Source organism: Micropterus salmoides, unplaced genomic scaffold (genome assembly GCF_014851395.1).
Source record: "Micropterus salmoides isolate LMB-PRFRI ecotype aquatic unplaced genomic scaffold, ASM1485139v1 Ms_hic_scaffold_6, whole genome shotgun sequence".
NCBI lineage: Eukaryota > Metazoa > Chordata > Actinopteri > Centrarchiformes > Centrarchidae > Micropterus > Micropterus salmoides.
Window position 1 is genome coordinate 32,844,384 of NW_024044348.1, and position 21,477 is coordinate 32,865,860.

Here is a 21,477-nt window from a genome sequence, read left to right on the forward strand (position 1 = left end):
TCCCTTGTAGGCTGCGTGTCCTTCCACACAACCAGATAATCTCGTTGTCTCCCTGCTCAAATGCTCTGACGCCATTTTGATCCATCACATAGCACTGCTGCAGTGATGACACAATCCAGATTTATCTTCATTTGATAGTGGCCAGAGGCGCCAATAGTAAGGCTACACAAATCACATTCCGTTTTATCACATACATTACTGACATGATTAAAGGACGTACACAGTGAAGGCATGCACATATTTTTACAAAATCAAGCAATTTGTTTGCCTGAGGCTGGATCCTCTGTAATTTAGAGATAACAAATGATGACGTATTGTAGAAACATTTTGGGACAGACAACCAAGCCACATAGTTGAATGTCAAATAGAGCACACAATTCGTGAGATACTGACTCACATTGTTAAACTGTAAAATCAACCTCCCTGTGCCTTATGTGGTCCATCTGTGTACTCAGAGATGTTTTTGTAGTTTTAACGTCTCTCTGCTGCTACTGCTTTACATTCACACTGGGAGGTCCACAGGACAACTTAGTCCTCAGTGCCATGCTCAAGGGCAGATTGACGGTGCTACCTTTAAAGCTAGCCACGTACCGTTTAACAGAAGAAATGACAAAATAAAGTTAAAAGCTAAAGAACGTTAATAATGATAAATGCTAAACCATAGCAGCAATAGAAGCACAAGTAGAGAAGAGTCATACAGGAAGTTTGCTGACTCATTTATGCTAGTTACACAACAATGTACTAATCTAAACATTTGCTAATATTAGCTAACATAGCTACTATAAACTACTGGTCATAGCTGACCATGTAGCCCTGTTGGAGCAAAACCCCCAAATGTATTTTAATGACTATAGGGGTGTCTTATGGCTAAAGAATTCAAGTTTTCATCCGTAAGAAAAAAACTTATATATTATATTCAGATCCCCAGCTACTCTTCCTGGGGTCCACAGGACCTTCTTTCAAAAGTTTACCACTGTTCCAAAATGCTTGCTCTGTAACTGTTTTTGACATGTTGGTGAAGATTAATCAAGGCATCTGACACCTTATCAGTACAGTGTGTTGCATTTAATATCTATATCTCAACAAAAACTGCATTAAAATCGGTTCTTTACACCAAACGTGAACACTGAGCCATTTCTCACACATGCTAAGGATTTTAGCTTTTAGCTTTTAGTCTTACATATTTTGAAACAAATCAAATGTTGATATGAAAACATTCATATTGTTTTCAGCAAAAGAAAAGGCAAAGCAGAAAAAACAAAGCGGTAACATCCTCTTCACAGTAAAAAGCAACAGGGTTTGTGGGAAATGTACTTTTCATTTTGAGAAGCCCTAGCTTTAATACCGGCAGTAACACTGCTGTTGTGTTTTCTTTTTTTCCTTAAGTAACATTTGAAATATGTGTTGTTTTTTACAGACTCTAGTTATGTAATAATGTTAAAACATTCCGTTTGCCTATTATACAGATATTTTTTAAATGAATGTCACTTTGTGCTATTACATTTTTGTTTTCAGAATACAAAATGGGCATTACTTGCTCCATCCAGAAATGACTGTAGTCTTACCATCTGACGAGTGGATGGTTGGTTTGGTTTAGGTTGGTCTGTTTTGTTCTGGTTTGGAGCCAGCATGACGGACACTGTAATTTAATCCAGATTAAGACTGCTGATTTTTATTTTTTCATTTTTCCCTTTCTCACATTATTGTTTCATCACAAAAGTCATAGAGGCGGCTGATAGCATCAGTAGATAATGGGGTCTGGATTTGTGCACTGACATGTATTTGCAGCTCTTGGACATGTATTTTTAAAATCCCAAAGTTAGTCTTAAAATGTCTGCATTTATCAGCTTTGTTGCCAGGAGTAATGAGCGGAAATGCAGTACCATGATGGGATCACGTTCAGCAGTTTTGTTGCTCTTTCCCTCAGTGACAGGAATAATACATGAACAATCCAGAAGAGAAATTGAGAGGGTGTCTGGTTGAGGAAAGCAGTGTTGCTTTCATCATCCTGCTGCAGAGCCTTCATTCACAGCTGGCGCTTACATAACACTTAGGCTGCCTGTACTCACTCGTCTCCCTCCCTCTCCCTTCTCTTCTAAGTTATTGATCTGTGTTAGTGTTTATTAATGTATCAACTAGACACCCCCCCCCCCACCGCCCCACTTACCCCTAACACACACACACAAAAAACCCCACACAAATACACACACACACACACACACACAGCATTTATGACTGTGCAGAGTTTGAATAGGTCACGATCTGCCTCCCTCTGAGTGCGTCCCCGGTGTTGAAAAGTCAAAGAGCCTCTTTGAATTGTGAAAATCAATGTGAGTCTGAGGTTTAACGTGAAGCAGAGAGGTCACAACATAATTTACAAGAAGCTATCTCAATTTCACAAGTGACCTTTTACCTCTCAGATAATTTATTAGTTTGAATGAGCCAAACTTTGTCGTCTTCGCTTCATCACTTTCTGTAGCTTGTTCTACCGAGAGCTACGGAACCGTGCACACTTGTGGAGTTACATATTAATGCTGTGGTATCAGATTTTGGAGGAAATGCTGTTGGCAGACACACAGTAGATGCAAGAGTTGAGTTGCTCTGGGGCCAGCAGCTGAAGACCTTTTTCTTCAGGTATAGCTTCCTTTTGATTCTTTCAGTCACCTGGGACTCACTCAGTATAACCAGGCTCTTCCACTGCTGGTCAGAGGGCAGCTCCAAGCGCCTTGCTCTGCCTTCCTTTGATCATCTGGAAGTGCATTGCTCAGGGATCCCTCATCAGTAGTAACTGAGAGTTGGGGAAGTTTATTTATTCACTTTCTTCACCCATATTTGCACATCCAGGGACTTGGATATGAGCTGTAATATATTTGGGAAGTATGGAAATGGACAAAATCATTAATAAATTCTACAGCGTACTTCACCCTTTAAACACAGATGTGTCTATTGTGATCCATTGTCATTCTTTCTTTCTTTTTTTGGATAGGATGTTTTTATCAGCACATCAGGGCACCATGACACCTGCACATGATGTCATCAGCATAACTGTAACCTTATTGCCTCAAAAGATATTGCTTGTCCTGATATAAAAATGACTGACCTTTACTACCAGTTTGCACCACCAGGGCTCCAGTAAGTAGCTGGGTGAGGGGTTTGATTGGCTCTGAGATATTACGAATGCACTTTTGAAAAAAAACATCTATTAGAATGCATCAACTACATATTGTATGTTGCAACAACTCAGTTCATTTTAATCTCAGCTCCTCTGTGACTTCAAAAGGTCAAAGGACAATCCTCCATAATTTCTGGGGACAACCTGCCTGCTAACCTGTCAAATACATTTAATAGCAACATGTTTGTTGTTCATGCCAATACCTTTGCTACCAAAAATATGCTGCATTGAATAGATCCTGATAACAAAGATTCCTCCTGCATGCAATGGGAGACCTTCAAACTGACATGAGAGTATCCTCTTTTCTACACATCTCTACAATCAGCTTTAGCTGAAGAATTTGACAAATGGTACTATGTGTAGCAAACCATCTAAAGATGAGCGGTGTTAATGGACTGGAATGTCTATGAATTTTGTTATATACATGGCAATGATGATGGCTGAAATATAACTGGTGCTACATTCTGATGTTGTTGCAACAGATAAAACTAACCACCAAATCATGGCACCACGGGTATTTTTTCAGTCTACATTATCCCTCACTTCCTCACTGGTTTGACTAACAAAAAAAAACACAAATTAAATGGCACAATGCAGCAAACATTTGAGAAAAAAACTTACCAGAGTTGACATCCCGTACTGTAAAAATTACTTCTGAACAAATCAAACACAAATATAAAATTGCTAAAGTCCAAGTAGCATTTTCATATGTCCAAAGCCTACATGTCAGTTTATCCTAAGGCCGTGCTGCAGCCGAGGCTGAGGGATTAGGATCCAACCTCACGATCCCCACCACACACACCCCCACCACCACTCCCTCTCCAAAGCTCATCCCCACAGGAAACTCCCTGGAATTAACCCCCCCACCTCTGAGACCCAATGGTACAGTCCCTCAAGTGTAAATAGCAACAGGCTCTGCCGATAGTGACTGCAAACTGTGGAGCCACTCCACAGGGATTGCTTGTGATACTCTTGATCTCTACAAACACTCCTCTACAGAGAGGTCAGAGGTCATTGTCAGCCTCCAGAACACCAGCCCTGGAGCTGTTTTGTTGCTCAATGACACTTCAGCAGGGCAGAAGCTTGCTGTCATGGAGACTTGAATCCTCCAGTGGTCTGCAATCATTGTCAAGAGTTTTACACTACCAGTGTCATCACAGTGGGGGAATGTCATGGCAAATTTGGATAATGGTTGTCTATATTTACAGCAGTAGGGATGAGACCTTTTGTCTGAGCATCCTGAGTGACACATCCTTGAGTGAGTGTGTCCTTGAGTGAGACGTCGACTCACTACTGTAGCTGCTCATCCATCCCGGGTAACTCCAGATAAGCATATCAGCACAAATGGCTAAAATATTCCTCTTCCCTTGAAGCAGGAAGGAAGGCCTGGTGGTTCATTTTGTTGGGTGTGGATGAGAGCAGAGGTGATTATGGATGTGTCTGAGTGGCACCTACTGCCAGAGATGGATAATCATAGCTCTCCTGCACCACATATCATTCCTGTGGTTTACATAGAAAATATGGACTGTGAGAGTAGAGAGGAGTGAGGCCACTGAGAGAAAAGCAGTTACAGTTGGATGATGGTGGATTGATGCCAAGATCTTCCCAAATTATAGTATATTATAAATATAAAAAGCATTTGATATATGAATGTATCACTTGGGCCTTAACAGGCCTCAGTTTCTGTCTTACACAGCCAAAAACATCTTTATGTAGTTTGTTTTCACTGGAGGTGTTAAGACTCTCCTCCTGTGATGTGAAAGTTAAAGACTTGATGCATCCAAATGTGCTTGAGCGAGACACTGAATCTCCGAAATGTATGCTGTGTGGTGGACATTACATGGGTGGAGTAAGTATATTTACTCAAATACTGTGATTTTCTCAGGCACTTGTTTTGCTTATTTGTACTTTTAGTGAAGTCATATTTTAATGCAGAGCTGTGAAGAGCATTTTTGCATTGTGATATTTTCACATTTACTTAAAAATGTAAAATATCTGAATAAATTCAACTGTTGCTGGTGGTGGACATCATCATAATCATCATCTGATGCACGGTGCAATAACTTGAATGTATACATTTGTAGCTTGGAAAGAGCAGTTGTGATTCAGACTCCTCACCTTTTGTATCCTCTACAGCAGCAGCCTGGTATCAGCATATGGTGTATGAATAACACAATGATTTCTTAAGTCAAAAGGGTGCATTTATATATTTTTTGCTTAAAATTAGGAGATGTTTATTTGCTTATATTTATTTATATATATTAGGAGATGTTTATTTGCAACCCCTCTTCACTGGTTGCGAGTGTCTACCGGTTGTGACCAGTTTAACCTAAGAGTGTTCACTATATACATTAAAATACAATAACTGTCACTTTATTATAAACTACACTATAAAATGGTGCAATATAAAGCAAATAATGAATGATTTTGGCCCTTAAAACAATTTCTTCATTCTTTACAGCAGCCAGTCTGCCAACTCATCCACCCCCACCGGGGGACATGGTACGGCCTGCTATGGGACATCATTATAGAGAGTAGATGTCTTGCATAGAGGCAAAGCTCTCTAATCCGAAGGCCAGATAATTCGAGTGCAAAGAGGATTAGCTCCACCCCAGCAGAGCCATTGGCTAAATTTAGCCCCCATGCTCTCTGTCTTCACCAGTCTCCATTTAACCCCTCCTCCAGGCCCCGCCCTTGGCTCCCTTTACCCCTCCATCCAGGCACACTGTCCACCAATCACATGCTGCAGTTCATCCTTACGCTACCATGACATATTTGGACCTCTCCAACTGAATAATCCAGTATAGGCCCAACAATCGAGTCCTGTGTCCTGTAAATGTTAAAGATAAAAAGTGAATTCACATCACTGGAGACCATCTTGATGCGATCACGCAGTTGTGAATTACCCTGAGAGCGAAAGTTCAAAGTAAAATGCTATTCTCCCTGATGCCTCTGCCCTTCATCTGCAGAGCTTCGTCCTCTGGTGAACACATTGGGATTACAGTTGATGGCGCCTGCTAGGCCTGCGCCAGGAGGAGGGACCCAGCCCGCACAATCCCCGCAGTGGCGAGCAAGCTGCATCGCAGAGGCGTCTCATGCAAACATCGAAGAAATTAATAGATTCCAGGGGGAGGATTCTGGGAAAAAGTGATAAGCCCGCTCCCCGGGTTCCTATTCCTACTGGTCTAACTTGAAACCACTGTGTGCTGCTTAACTTTATTATTTTCCTCCAGCAAACTCCATGATGAGTCCAGGGTCATATAGATGTTGTTTCCTCTGGGCCCTGACATCCTTGAAATTAGCTGCTTGTTAATGATCAGGGATTTAAAGCTTTTTCTACAGAGTCAGTGAAATGCATGGAATTTAAAATATAATTTGGGTCGAATTGACTTCGGTTAAGGAAATCATTTTCTGTCTTTCTTTCTTTTCATGAAATTTGTTACATGTTGCTGTTGTTTGCTTTCAGTCAGATTGATCTGAAGTACTGTTCATAAGCCCCTCAGGGTTTGTGTATCGCCCACTCAAGTTTCAGTTCTCTTGCCTTTTTCTTAAGTGCCTCATCTTCTGGATGTGAGCACAAAATAACTTTAAGATAACAAGGCAGATGAGAGACACAGCAAGTAAAACCCTGCTGTTGCAATTACTGCTAGTTTAGCCCAATTTGTTTCCTTCTCACTTTGCCTTAATGGAGACGGTGGAACATTTTTTAGGGTGCATGTTCTTTTAAAAAACATTTTAGGAGCATCATGGTGTGGGTCTCAGGGCTAGGGCAAGTCCTAGAACCACCCTGGAAGTCTCCCTTTTGTTGTCCAATGTGCATGGGGTAAAGAGTTAAAAATCACACATGGTGAAAAGGTCTCCTTTTATGTTGTGATTGATAATGCAAAATATGATCCAAATGATGATACCTTTTAGAGTAAGTGATTAACTTTATGACATTGTAGGATTTTTCTCTCTCACACTGGGTAAACTTTGCTTAATGTAGTATATTTTAAACCACTAGACTGACATCTTTACATAGAAATATTCAGAGAGATGAAATTTGAGATTATGTGTCAGCAGAACTAAAAGTCTGGCCCTCTCTGAGCTTCTTTTGAATTTTCTGTCTGAAGTCGCTGCACCTTAACTCCTCCTGTTTGCTCCTAATTAAAGAGGGGTAGATCTGAGGGAGGTAATCTGCTGGGCTTTAGTGAATGGAGGTGGAATGTAGAGGTGGGTGGGAGGCAGCTTGGGTCCGACCGCCACAAATCCCTCTCATTTGATTGGACACACCAGCTCGGCTTAAGTCACCTGACCTGGTCTCTGGCGTGCACACAGGACTGCATGGGTGAACCCATCCACGCGTACATAAGTACATAAGTAAGACTTAGACAAAGACACAGATTGGTAAACTTTGACCTCAGCAGAAAATTCTGTCAGAATTACTACATTGAATATCATTTGAACAATTCATTCCTAGGTCTGAAAATGTTATTTATTTGTTTACCATTCAGGATGATTGGTGCAACACACACACACACACACACACACACACACACACACACACACACAAAGAGTTTGTGGGACAGTGATTTGTATTGTGGTGTGTTTAGACTCCCCAAAGACAGTAAATCCCAGCTGATGGGATCAACTGGACTTACTGACCTGGAGCACTACAGACACTGACATCTTGTGGGCATGACAGGGACTGAAGGTATTCATAAACGCTGCTAATTAAAATTAATAAAAACCTCTGACCTGAGATCTGGCCTTTGACTGACCACTGACAGTGAAAACTAGAAAGCTGCACCATGCCTCACCTTGATACACACACATTTATGCCAACTAGGGCCATCAGTGGTAATCTAATACTCAGCCAGTTTATGGTTTATAATCATGGTGACAAATGCTTTTAATAAGCGGTCAAAAGTTAAGCTAACTTCGAAGCGAGGTAACTGGCCTATCCAGGTAACTTCAGGGGTAACTTTGTGATGTTGGGTTTAACTTCTCGATTAACCCGTACTACTGGAAAAGTTCCACCTGAAGCATGCTCTCAGGGAAATTTACGCTGCATATCTAAACTGATCCTTGCAGGCTATCTATGTGGTTAACTCAATGTTACCCTATACACATGAATAGGCTATTATAAGTGTAGGCTACACACCACATCTTTGCTCAGTGTTAATGATGACAGCTGTACACACTATTTGATAGAATATTTTTAGATTTCATCCTGACTTACTGCCACGTGCACTTTCCACTGGGGTTGCAGTTGAAAATAAGTTATTCCTAACACAGTAGCATGGCATTCATACAGGTAACCCTGCAACCTCTGTGTTATATAGAGTAGATCTTAACTCATCAAAGAATACATTTCTATGATGTAGATCATGTGGATTATTAGAACATCCTAATTGTTTTCACATATTTTCAGTGTCCTAAAGAAATACAGAGCCAAGGGAGATGGTTAATAATCCGAGAAAAACATGGTAAAATTGGTAAATTTAGGCTTCAAGAAAAAAACTCGGAAATTCTCTGAGATGAAAGTCACACATTTATCAGATAAAAATCCAAATCACTGTGTTGTGTTTCTTTTGATTAGGCCCAATTCACATCAATCTCTAAAGTCTAGATGCATATGATAATATGGTGATTGTTGGCTGAAATCAAAAGTATTTCCTCACTGCTAAATTCGATTGTAAAGTACAATTAGATTTCCCACTGCAGGCATAGTACACGGCAAGCAGTTGCATCTGTAGTGTGATGTTGCAGCCTGGCTTCTTGATAAAAAACACGATACGTTTTTTTCATAATTTTATGACTTTAATGTCAGAGAATATAAATTTTTTTTACTTGTAGATAGAGTTTTTTTTCTCAGATTATTAACCATCTCCCTTGGCTCTGTATTTCTTTAAACCTACAGTGGCCCTAATATGCACGTTGTACGTTATATCTCAGTCATATTAAATATAACATAAGAGTCCATAATAGAGTATTACAAAAAGAACACTGTAAGGTTACTTATGAATTTTTGCAACGCTCTGCCAACAAGCCTCCCTGGCTTTGTTGGCCACCACACTTCTCGTATCCTTATATTTTCATTGTGCATTCGTGAAAAATACAGACCATTATGAAAAAACCAACAATGTCTCTCAAAACTTTATGACTTCCTTACCTTATCTGTTGCACACACACCCACTGGTTTGTACGTAAATCACAAATGAGTTGTTGAAAGTCATTTCCCAAAACAGCTGGGCACTGTAGTTTTAACAAATGTTCCACAAGCAGGGGTAAATTGTATATTTGCCGGGGACTATTTTCAGCAGCGGATTAATACACATTTGGTGCTCCAGAGAGTATTTGGATGCGGCTCACTGCTGTGTTTTAAATTGTTTTTAGACAACAATAGAGGTCTACGGCACAATAAGCTAAATCAGGCATCAGTAACACAGGAAATACTTGTTCGTAAGATCATTGTTGGTTTTGGGGTTTTCATGGGATTTATTAAAAAAAAGACAAACAATTTCAGCAGATTTATCCCTTAACAGAAGCAATCATATTAGCTGTGGGATGGCAATGTTGGATGAATGACAGTAGCATGACTGTATGCTGTTATCTGTACAATTAGACCAAACACTATCAAGATAATTCTGAGCTACCTTTTGATGCTCTGAGACGTTTTTACATGCCGAGATGAAAAAAAAAAAGAGCTGGAGCTGCTGGAAAATCTCACATCCAGTGTATATTTAAAGCTGACAGTTATTGAGAATTTGAATGAAATACCCTGAGAATTGTTGTACCTGTAGGGTTAGTATGTAAAATTTTCTGCTAAAACAAATGATGGGTGGCAGTTGAGTGAAGTGTCTTGCCAAGAAAACCGACAGCTTCAACCCAGAGATGTTTTTGATCTTTATGAGAAAAGAAAAAAAACAACATCAAAGAAATTTCATAACTGAGAAAGGCACTACCACAGATAATAGAAAGTCATTAAAACTTTCTGATTAGGGAAGATACATTTGATAGATGAATTAATGTAAAATAAATAAAGTTGTGTAAAAAGCCCTGGGAGTTTGCAGTAAAGATAGATAATGTAAAATAAAATACAATTACAAGAAGAGGTTCTAAAATGTCCAAAATGTGTCAACTTATAATAACTTAAAATAACAATCATCGGAATTTTTAAAGAAGTGAAATATTTACACATGGAGAGATTTTTAGCTTTAGCCTTGATACATTTCTCAAATAAGTGGTTTCAGTTGATGTAACTTAAAGCTACACTAATTAACATTTTTATATTAACAATGGATCAAATGACTATGTGAGAGAGAGCTGCAAATTTACTGTTTTAGCTCAGTCTCAGCGCTCTCATCAACCGTGTTTCCAGCCACAGCAGGCAGCTGTTTTCAGCAAAAAACATGATAACCCACTGTACACTATACGTGGCCAGCATTAAATGGCAGACCTACAAAGTTATTGACCAGATGGTGAACACAATCATGCATATAGAGGCTAAAGGGCCAGATATTTCCCTAAGCATTTACTAACAAGATAGATCAATGAAAAGTGAGTTTTGGACAGACAACTGTATGTGAGTATGTTTACCACAAAACCCCTTATGAGGTGCTAATAAAATTTTGTTTTCATCTTGTTTGTGCTGCTTAAAATTAAGGTGGTATGACCCTGACCTTGGCAACAGCTGTTGACAAAACAGTCTCACCTCAAGACATCTGATGGAGATCATGTGATATGATCAAAAACAACAGGACATCTAATAAATGGACATTAAGGTGAAATTATAATAAAAAAATAATTTAATTAAATTTAATTGCAAACTGGCCAGGATGTTGTATATGGGCAACTTAGCCTGCAGTTTATTGACAAATATTACATAATTTGGTTATTGAAGTTTCCCAGTGAAGCTTTAACTGAAGAAAAACAACAAAATCCTTACGGCCCAGATCGAGTGAAAAGAAATGTGGACAGCGCTGCTGAATGTAAGAAGCTTTCCACAGAATTGTGAGACAGTATATGCTGCACTCTGAAGACACTTCAGTCAAATGATATAGCTCTCACTCCTTCTCTCTCTCCCCCTCCTCCCTCCTGCTGCAGCTAGTGTGTTTTTGTCTCTCTCTCCAAGTGTTTACTCTGGCCGGGGGTATTTCAGCACTATCTCTTCCATCCTCTTCCATCCAAGTCCTCCAACTAACAAAACCTCCTTTTATTGTGGCACAAAGGCTGCTATGTACTTCTTTGTGTCATGCTTGTTTCCCCTTCTCGCTCATGTTCTGGCAGTCTGCAGACCACCCTGCTTCAACATTCCCCCCACGTCCCTTCACTCCTCCTCCAGACTGCAATAATGTGTCTAAGTGCAGCTCAGCATGGCGGTGAATAGGGACTCTTTTCAATACCACCTGCCATATATCTAACCCTCGGCTGGTTACAGGTGGAGGAGAGACACAAAGCTCAGAGCTTAGATGCTTGTGATGGAAAGTAGGCCTGGCTGCCTGCTGGGGCTCTGAAACACCCTTTCAGTGGTTCAATTTCTCATACAGTGATGGAAACTGTATACCTGGTGTGTTTGTAACACTGTGTGCATGTGTTTGATGAGGTGCCAGATACCAGCTTGTTTTGCAGAAAGTTGTGCTTTAAAGACAGTAATACGGTTGGCTGTAGCTTTAGGTGTTATGGAGTGTGAATATAGTTCTAGACAAAAAAATTGTGCAGAAATTTAATTTTACTGTAAAACATTCACAGTTTTTATTTTATACTTGTCTATCCATCAGGCTTAATGTAAGTCTCTCTGTTCTGTCTGCTGGCAGAATACAGGGTATTTATTGTGCCTTTCCCTCTCTGGCAACAGGCATTTATTTGGAAAAGCCAGTAGACAGTAGTGTGATTCATCAGTAATGCTTTTGTCACAGTTATGATCCAGCAGATAAGCTATGCTGAGAGAGTGAAATGAGACAGACTGAATCCTAGATTCTGAATTGGGAACTAGAAATATATGTGAATCTGATCTGGTCAGTCTGCTCTTACAGGCGACCAGCCATCAATGTGGATTCATAGCTGGCTCATAAAATGATCAAAATCTTTTTAGGAAGTGCAGTCATTAAATCTCCTTCTGTTTCATAGAAAAACTCCCCGTTTCCAGCCCCATGGGCCATTCTGACATTAGTAACAGGGATTTCACCCGAACGTGGGGGCTCGCAAGGCTGAAAACCACTATTTTTATTTTCACAGCCACATAATAAAAGCTCTGTTCATTTCATGTCACTCCAAAGATGCCAATCAGGCGAATATGTGCCCTGGAAAGGAATGGTTTTAAACACATCCTTGTCTTATGTGTGATCCATTTTGAATAGGTCGTGTTATTTACAAGCTCTAATTCAAGCTCTGAATTTTGTTGATTTCTGATGGAGGGTATTAAACAGTTTGGTTTTATTCAACTAAAACCAGGGAATGAAGGCTCCTGATCACCCTTATGCAGAGAAATCTGGTGAAAAGCAAGGATATTCTAAACACTGCATCCTTTATAAGTGTGTTTACAACAAACACACAAGGTCTAGTCTTTGTGCAATTTGTTCTTCATGGAGGGTTGACACGTGGTGAGTAGAACATATTTTGTGTTGTGAGGTAAAACAGAGTCTTTTTTGCTTTTCCAATGCATTATGAGTATATGATAGACAAAAAGGAGTGTAAACCATAACCTCCAGTTGGGGATTCTTACATGGCAAACACATAGCATTTCATATGAAACGCATTTTGTTAGAAGACCCATTACACCTTGCATTAGTTAAGTACTATTTAACAAAAACATGTGACTAATGGCTGGAAATGGCTGAAGAGAGTTTGGGGTCCCTTTACTTCAAACTACAACCATGGATCTATACAATGTGTTTCCCTGCTTTCAGAGATCTTTGCAGAAGGCCTTCTGAACCAGCAGAGGGCAGTTCAAACCACAAGAGTTTTTTTTCTTCCTGTGCCTGAGAGGTGATATCCTGTATGCAATCATGACGAGACCTCCCTATTGAGCATTACAAACACCGAGTTGGCCAATCCAAGTATCTGTGATTCACACTTTTGTGACAGTTGGCCAAAGACATGGACCACTATTTGATACATTACTAACCTGAGAAAAGTTAGTTATCCATGAAAAACCAAAAGAAACCAAAAGATAGAAAAGATATAACCTGTCTACTGTAATAATCAGTGACTTTACTATAATGTATGGCATGCATCACTGTGGTATTCATATGATATTCAGACACAGTATCTGTACTGAATAGTGGATTTAGTGACCTTACAAGTTAATGCATTTAAATCCTTATATAGTAGTACTACAGCCTAACATTCCCACAGGATATGATCATAGACTACGATATGATATATAGTTGCCCTTTCAGAATAGTAGTTTGCCATTACAGTGGTGGAGAAAGTACAGAGCTGTGGCGATATCAAAGTGATAGACTACCTGAATGACTCATAACGGTTGAACAAAACTGCAATTAAATGTGAACATATTACGCACGAACGCATTTATCATACTTCATACTTATCACACTTCATCATACGTCTTCCTTCATTTTTGGAAACATGGTAGGATCTCTGTCAACACAACAGCAGAAGTAGCTAGAGCTCTTTGGCCTTGAGCGGTGCCTTCAAAATAAAAGCGAAGAAATGTTTAACAAGCTAATGGGAGGTCTAGTTCCCACAAAACAACAAACAAACGAACACAAAACAAATTGGCTATGCTACAAAACGACATTAAACTTTCCCAGAACAACCACGTGTGTTTCTTGTGTTGATTTAGTGCAATTTTAGTAGGCTACTTCCAGAATCAACACACTGAGTAAAAACATTCACAAAAATTAGTCATGAGGTCAGACCAAAGAAGGTTGGAAAACATATTTGTTATAATAATTCCCCCTCTTTTTTTTTTTTATTAATTCTAGGATATCATTTAACCCAATATGCTGCACCGGACAGGTCGATGCGGGAGACAATTTAAAATGCTGCACTAGCGCTTCCGCATGTAAAACGCATTTGAAATTACTACTTTTATTGTGAAAACACACACACACAGGATGATAATATATTTGTGCTAGCTTCATCTTACTGCTGAAGAGGGCCTGCGACACAGTTACAGTTAAAATACTTCACCTCAAGTATAGGCTACATTTTAAATCAATTACGTTAGCTCGGCCTACCTCATGAGTCTGAAAATATTCCATATAGAGGAATATAGGAATATAGAGGATAGGACAGAGACTGAACTCCTAAAAGAAAGTCAATGCAAATAGGGCTTATAATAGCCCTCCTACAGACTCCTCCTCCACCCCGAGTTGTCCTGGGAAACACTAACAACTGTAAAGTTCAGTCAGCCCTCCTGCTTCTGAACGGGGACGCTTTGGTGGAAGACCCACGCCGCCGTTCATCCATTTCTATAGTTCAAACTTTTAAAAAAAAGCCCCAAACACTTAGTCCATCCACAGGGAGGATTATTATGCGTCCAAAAACTGCCGCTTCTTCACACTGAGCTTCATCTGCTTGAGGTAAGAGGAGTCATGTACAATGTAGCTCCGTCGTTAACTGTAACGTTAGACTGATATGAATAGACCCCGGCGTTACTTTGTATCTCTCAGCGGTGTCTGGCACTGAGAGAAGCTGTTTAATGGCTGCTGGACGCTGGGGTTTAACTTGTTGCTTTGTAGCCAACATCCTCATTCAGAGCCTGGAGGGCCAATGTGGGAGCTTCTCACGTTTCTGTGAACTCGGCGACAGCGAGGAACAACTCAGGTTGACCCACAGAAATGTAAAATGATAGGATACTATACAAAAGCAGCGAAAGTACAGTAACCGCAATATATATATATAATAACTACAGGAGAAACACAGGATACAATGCAAAGTATGCTAACAATACTAGACACTCTGTTGTTAGCACTAACCACGTTAAGGTAGCTTTTTATTAAAAAGAAAACACTTACCATGATTAAAGCGATATGAAAGAAATATTGTAAATATAGGGGGAAATAATTAATTTCGAGCAGACTACTTAATATTGATTCATTCTTGTATCACAGTGTAGCCTATGCGTGGTGAAAGCACACGTGATGCCGAGTCACTGCATGTTGAAAAGGTCACATAAATTAAGCTGTCATTCAAGAATTTTGACTTAATAACTGCTTTGCATGATTAGGATAATCTGTACAAAATTACACAGCTCCATGTATGATTATAAAACCCCATTATATAAGTATGGTGAAAGATAAATGATAAATACAGATTGCCAACAACTTAGATAAACCTTCTATTAAGCACAGAAAGATCATTACAAAGTCACTGTTTGACAACACAGACACACTTCATATCTCTATGGGGCAATTTCCCCCCCCCATAAATGAGGTTCAATTGCTAAAGCTTTGTTTTTCATACTAGTGGGAGGATCTGCACACATGTAAAGAAAAACAGTAGCCTGCTAATTCATTTACACTCGCTAGACCTCACCAACTTAAACATGTTCAAAGGACCAGGCGCACAAACAGCCGTCCTCCGGTTTCCCATGTTGTAACAGACCCATAGATTTGCTGAGAAGTCGCATCATGGAACATGTCTTCTTCACTTCCAGGGTTACTTAGACCAAATCCTAACTCAGAGCTCGTGTGCAAACTGCTCCAGTGAAGTAGCTCAGTAGCCAGCTTAAACTGAAATGCTGGTATCCTTTCATTTGTAGAACAACATACAAGCATCAGTAAATTAAGAGATCCACGAGCAACAATAGATTCTACACAGATGGATGGTGATGGAGTAGTGGATAAGGTTCATGCCTTTGGTGTGAGAGACTCAGGTTCAAATCCACAGTGAGACACCAATGTGTCCCTGACGCAAGACACTTAACCCCTACTTGCTCCAGAGACATGCGACCTCTGTTGTGTATATAGCAATTGTAAGTCGCTTTGTCAGCTAAATGAATAAATGTATGTAATGCATACAGCATCAATGGGAAAAATACCTAGGAGCAATAATAGTTAACAAATAGCGCAGTAGTCGAGGCGACAGATACCCACGGCCTGTACCAGAGGCAGGGGGGCATACTGAGATAGGTAGGGCCTGATTTTTTTCTCATGATGTTTAGAGCAAAGCGGCACAACCGAGAGAAAGCGGCAACATGGCATGAGAAGGACAGTTGATCGTCAGTCTGACGTTATGTCAAACAGCAATAATAAGCTATCTTGGCTCAATTGTTGAGTGTATATGGGATCAAATAACATAACATGATCCCATAGGCATCCAGCAATTGAGCGATACTAATCTAGTAAACTAGTGGGGGTGTCCAAGCTTTGTCTGAGGGGAGGCAGACAGTCTCAGACTTTGAAAAGCCCTGGTCTAAACCTGCTCTATGAAATGTGCAATGAGATAACTTTTGTAGCAATATGTAAATAAAATTTAATAAAACATACTTGGATGCTTCTCACTGTGTGATTGGCCTGTAAATCAGGGATACATATAGGTAATCACCATCCTCATATTACACTCTGCAGTCGAGGAGACAGCGTGAAAGAAGGAAATACACCTGTTACATCCTTCCTGAAACTTTCCAATGTGTGACTCATTTACAGTAGCAGTCCAAAGACAAATTTTTTACTTTTATGGGTCAGAGGAAATTAGCGTGAGCTTCTCTATGACTCATAATTCCAAACCAGGAACTGGGGATCATTGGCTTTTCGTACTATGACTCTATTGGCACTTATTAACTTTTCAAGACCTGGAAAAAATAACTCCCCTCAGTGAGTCTCTTCCAGCAAACGTTAGACTCACTTTTGAGGCAGTCCCCTTCAGAAATATGTGTTTAGCTCCAGTACAAGAGACAAGCATTTGGAAGGAGTTGGCCTCCCATTTACTGTAAATTACCACGAGGATTCTGGTGGCTCCAAGCTGAACCCAGCCAATTTCTCATCTTCACAAACCCCCTAATTTAATCATGATGGCGGATACGCACAGTGTCAGCCTTGTAATTACACTGTATTTAGTATAGAATGGAGGCATTAAAGGAAGTCACACAGGTACTAGTTCATAATGTAGCACGCTCTCAGGGACGGGTTTTGTATGCCTAGGAGGGCTGAATTCCCTGCTGATATTCACAATAAAGCCTTGACTTAGTTTTTGTTAAGACTGGAATCGCTGGAATCCTCTCAGCACGCCAAGCAGCAGCCGCACTCGCTGTTCCAAAACAGCAAACATTTCTGCAGCTTGTATAAATTTTGTGCCCGGGAGTAGTGTCTCCTTCCTCCTGGGACTTGTTGGGCAGACTGTGTTGTTAATAGTTACTGTGCCTGTGTTGCCACCACATCTTTCTACAAAAGAATTGTCAACTTTGCCAGCTAGAAGTTTCTCTTAAAATAATGCATGTGCCAGTTTAAATTTGATATACCATAACTTTATATAAGTAACGTTCTCTAAATGTTGATTTAAATCAAATTTCTGATCAAATAATAGTTACCAAAGATGTACTGAAGTTTGTTGCTTGTTACAGTTACTGTATGTGTGTGTGCAGTAGTGTTTGTACATTCACAATGAAACATTATTGTTTGCATCTGCAGTCTGGTTGATGAGATGCGATCTAATAAGGTATCACGCAGACATTTGGTGCTGAAAATGTCCTCCAGAAGTGGTCAGACCTGCATTTTCATTGCAGTAACAACGATGTGTAAATGATAGAAGTCCCCATATGGACAGAAAGAAACCTTTTGTGTGGTGGCTCGCCAGGAAACAAATGGAAAAACAAAAAGAAGACTGTGAGGCTCAAATACAAGTATGCAATTAGATACTTGCAAAAACTGGATTGTCAGGATGGATGCTGTGCTGGGGGTATTTACTGTAGGCTTCAAAACTATCTGGAGGAGATCATCTTTTGTACACATACTGATATGGGATTTCAGTATGTGTACCGATGTTTCCTACCTGTAAATGTATGCAGTATGGATGCAAGGTACATGTAATACCAGGAATAAAGGCAACTGAGCCTCGGCCTGCAGTAAGACAGGCCTGGAGTTGGTTCCTTTTTTGTGGTCCAATGAGTTGTGTTGAGAAAGCTCAGGTGTCTGTGCTGCCAGTGTACTGCTTAAACTGGGTGTGTTTCACTTACCCAGGATCTGATTTGTCTCTGCCATGTGTTTATTTAGGGTGAGTGCAGATGTCAACCTGGCATAACTGGAACAGGATTTTTGTAGTTAGGTTACTTTTGCATTGCTGACATTTGAGTCACAGATGTAAGCCGTTTTCCTTGAAGACAAATTTAAAGCAAAAAGGAAAATAGAAATTCAGCAGGTTGTCTGACAACTCTTACTTCCATTTGGAAGACATTTTCATACTCCCCTAACTCCTGCAGCTGATAAGAAATGGATTCTCTCTGGTGCACAGTATACTTTTAAATTTTTCATTTGCACGTCAGGATGAGTTTGATTAAGTCTCCTGGTTGGAGATTTGTGGCAAACTATCACCATAAATAGCCCAGTTTTCCAGAGGTTCATACCAGGCTCGAAATCGAACCCGCCGCTGGTTATATGCGTTGGTGTCTAAAAAACATATTGACACAAAAGAGGCATAGGAGAAAATGGTGCAGTCAGCTGGGATAGTGCGGAGCGGGGATTCAAGGCAGCATGTCATTTTTTGAGGTGAAAATTCCTGCCTTGCCAAGGTGACTTAATCAAATGTCTGGTTTTGTCCAGCCAACTGTCAAACCCCCCAAAATATTCAAGTTATCATTATGTAATACCAAGAATAGCAGGAAATAATAACATCTGAGAGCCTGGAACTATGAAATATTTCAATGAATATGTGGAAATGATAACCAATATGTTATGTAGGCAAGGCAGCTTTATTAATATAGCACATTTCAAACGGAGGCTATTGATTGTGTTTTACATAGGCAAAGTAAAGCATGAAAATGAGCAATAAAAAGAATAGAATAGAAGAGAGAATAAAATTAGATTGTAAAATTGGATAAAATGAAATAAAATAAATGGCATAAAATGAAATAGAACGCAAATGACAGTTACAGTGAAGGTACAGTGCAGTAATAAGTTATAAGTTGCCCAAATACAACAAAGGAAATTAAAGTGCAGCAGAGAAACCAATCAATCAAAGTCTCAGGAGAAGAACAGAGCTTTTGATGTAGATTTGAAAGTGGCTAGCGTTGGGGCACACTTGAGATCATCAGTCCAGTGAAGTGGTTCAGTGAATCCCAATGTTTCTGTAGAATTAAGTGGATGAGGTTGAGCAGCTGATGACCATGTTGATTCATAGAGATTTGGATTGTTGTCGGCCTTGAACCCATCCTATATCCTGATTAGACTGTGTGTCTGATTGAAAGATAAAGAGGTATGAGTAGTGTGTGTCTGCCCAAGCTCCAAACACTTTCAATAAGGGTGTGTTTTGAAAGCAGAAGCAGGTTGCAGCAGACCCCTTACCTGCGGCCTGCAGACTCCGCCTCTTTCCTCTGACATCAGGGCTTTGATCTGCCTACTGTCTGTGTTAGCACAAAGCCATATTTAGCTCAGTGTAATCAGTGTGGTGAGAGCTCACATGTCCGCTACTCAGGATACCTGCCTAGTATAAACACACCTGCTCTGTCTGATGGACTTAACGTGAATTTAACGTGCACCTGAAAGAATCCGCTCCCAGCCGTCGCCCTCAAATCGACTGTGGGTAAGTTTTCCATTGAAGCCTTCATGTGCCGCTTTGGAACATGTTGAAGCTGCTTGTTGAGCTTTTTGTTTGTAGGTAGTGATGTCATCTGAACAAAAGCAAACAATTATGTATGAAATTACACATTCATGAAGGTTTTCTTCCTTCCTTGTTCCTTCCTCTTCTTTGTTTTTGATAATATTCCTGAGGGCAAAGTGCACTGCGATGCACCTACTGCGCCTAGCAACGTGTGCCTCCTTGATAACGCTTGATGGGTTTAACAACAACACGTGTGACCAAAGAGACTACTGTTATATGAAGTTGTAATTGGGCTCTGCCTATGGGAAATGTTGTGTTTTATCTCTGCACACATACTTCCTTGAAAGGTAGTTGTTAGTTAAAGCTATGATTTGATGCTACGACTACATAAAACTACTGGTTAGATTATTTTGAAAGACCTGATATGTTTCTGAAAGGATGGAATATGGAGGCCTCACTCATTTGTATTTCAAATAATGTGAATAAGAAAATTTCTGTTCCATTCGTTTGGACCAAATGATAAAAAAAGATTTTCCACTTTGTGACAAAGCTTTCTAGTTCAGACCTATTCTTTATAATATTTGTGTAGGTTCTTATATTCACTTTGTTCAGTTTTTCAAGGTGTTTTTCTAGGTTTTCTGGGTTCTTCTCCACATTATGTTAATATTTGGTCACATGGTGTAGCCTATGTTGTGCTTTCAAAGGCTGTGATTGGTCTCATGCAATGAGTTTGCTTGGTACAAGACTCAGGGACCTGAACGAATTGAATGTAGACATTTGAACATTGTCAGATTTTGTGAAAATATAAAATCACAATCTCTGATGATACAATGCGATGGACTACATGATTCTTACTTTTAGTGGGGTACTTAAGCAAATAAGTACTGCATGTCCATTAAGTTTGTGAGACAGATGAAAAAACAGGTTAAAATCAAAGAAACAGAAGCTGTGATATCCTGGCTTGGAGTCCCTAGTAAGCATCAAGCTCCAAAAATGCTGGATTCTGACACCTTCAGTTTGTGATGCGGGCTGTTAAAAGGTCTCAATATCCTCACGATCATCAGGGTTATTTTAGAATTTAGAAAGCTCCATCAGAGTCACAAAAACTATTTTAATACAATTCTTTTCACAGGCTGTGTAGTGCTCCTCATGATGAATACACTGATCTGAGTGCCCCTTCAAAAAACATGGAGCATGTGTCAGTAGTGCTTAAAGGGGCTACATGTAAGAAAACCAGTCAAATTCATTCTCTGCCATAAAGCAGAAACTTCCATAGGTCTTTCTTTCTTTCTTTCTTTCTTTCTTTCTTTCTTTCTTTCTTTCAAGAGACACCTAACTTAATAAACATGTTAAAGAGGTGGTATTTTTGGCTTTTTCCCTCTCCTTTATTGAGTTATATACCTTTTTTGTGCATGTAATAGGTTTGCAAAGTGAAAAAGCCCAAAGTCCAGCCCAAAGGGAGTTCCCATCTCCCACAGAAAACTGAGCTGCTTGAAAACAGCTCGTTTGTAGTCCAGCCGCTTCCCTTTCATCCCTGTGACGTCACAGTGATGAAGGCAAAATGCGCGTCAAAACGCTCGCCAAGCGGCTAGTCAAAAAAC

General features: G+C 39.9%; 1 protein-coding gene across 8 annotated transcripts in view; it reads left to right on the plus strand.

Moving 5' to 3' along the window:
- Positions 1–14,493: 14,493 nt before the first annotated feature.
- LOC119890616 (A-kinase anchor protein 13) overlaps positions 14,494–21,477 on the plus strand; it is a 102,040-nt gene continuing 95,056 nt past the window's right edge. For 3 of the 8 annotated variants that reach the window (XM_038701956.1, XM_038701958.1, XM_038701963.1), the window contains exon 1: positions 14,496–14,703. The gene's annotated coding sequence lies outside the window, so the exon portion shown is untranslated. Of the gene's footprint in view, positions 14,704–21,477 lie in introns of all 8 variants that reach the window. The other 5 variants (XM_038701962.1, XM_038701959.1, XM_038701957.1 and 2 more) reach the window with 3 other exon arrangements.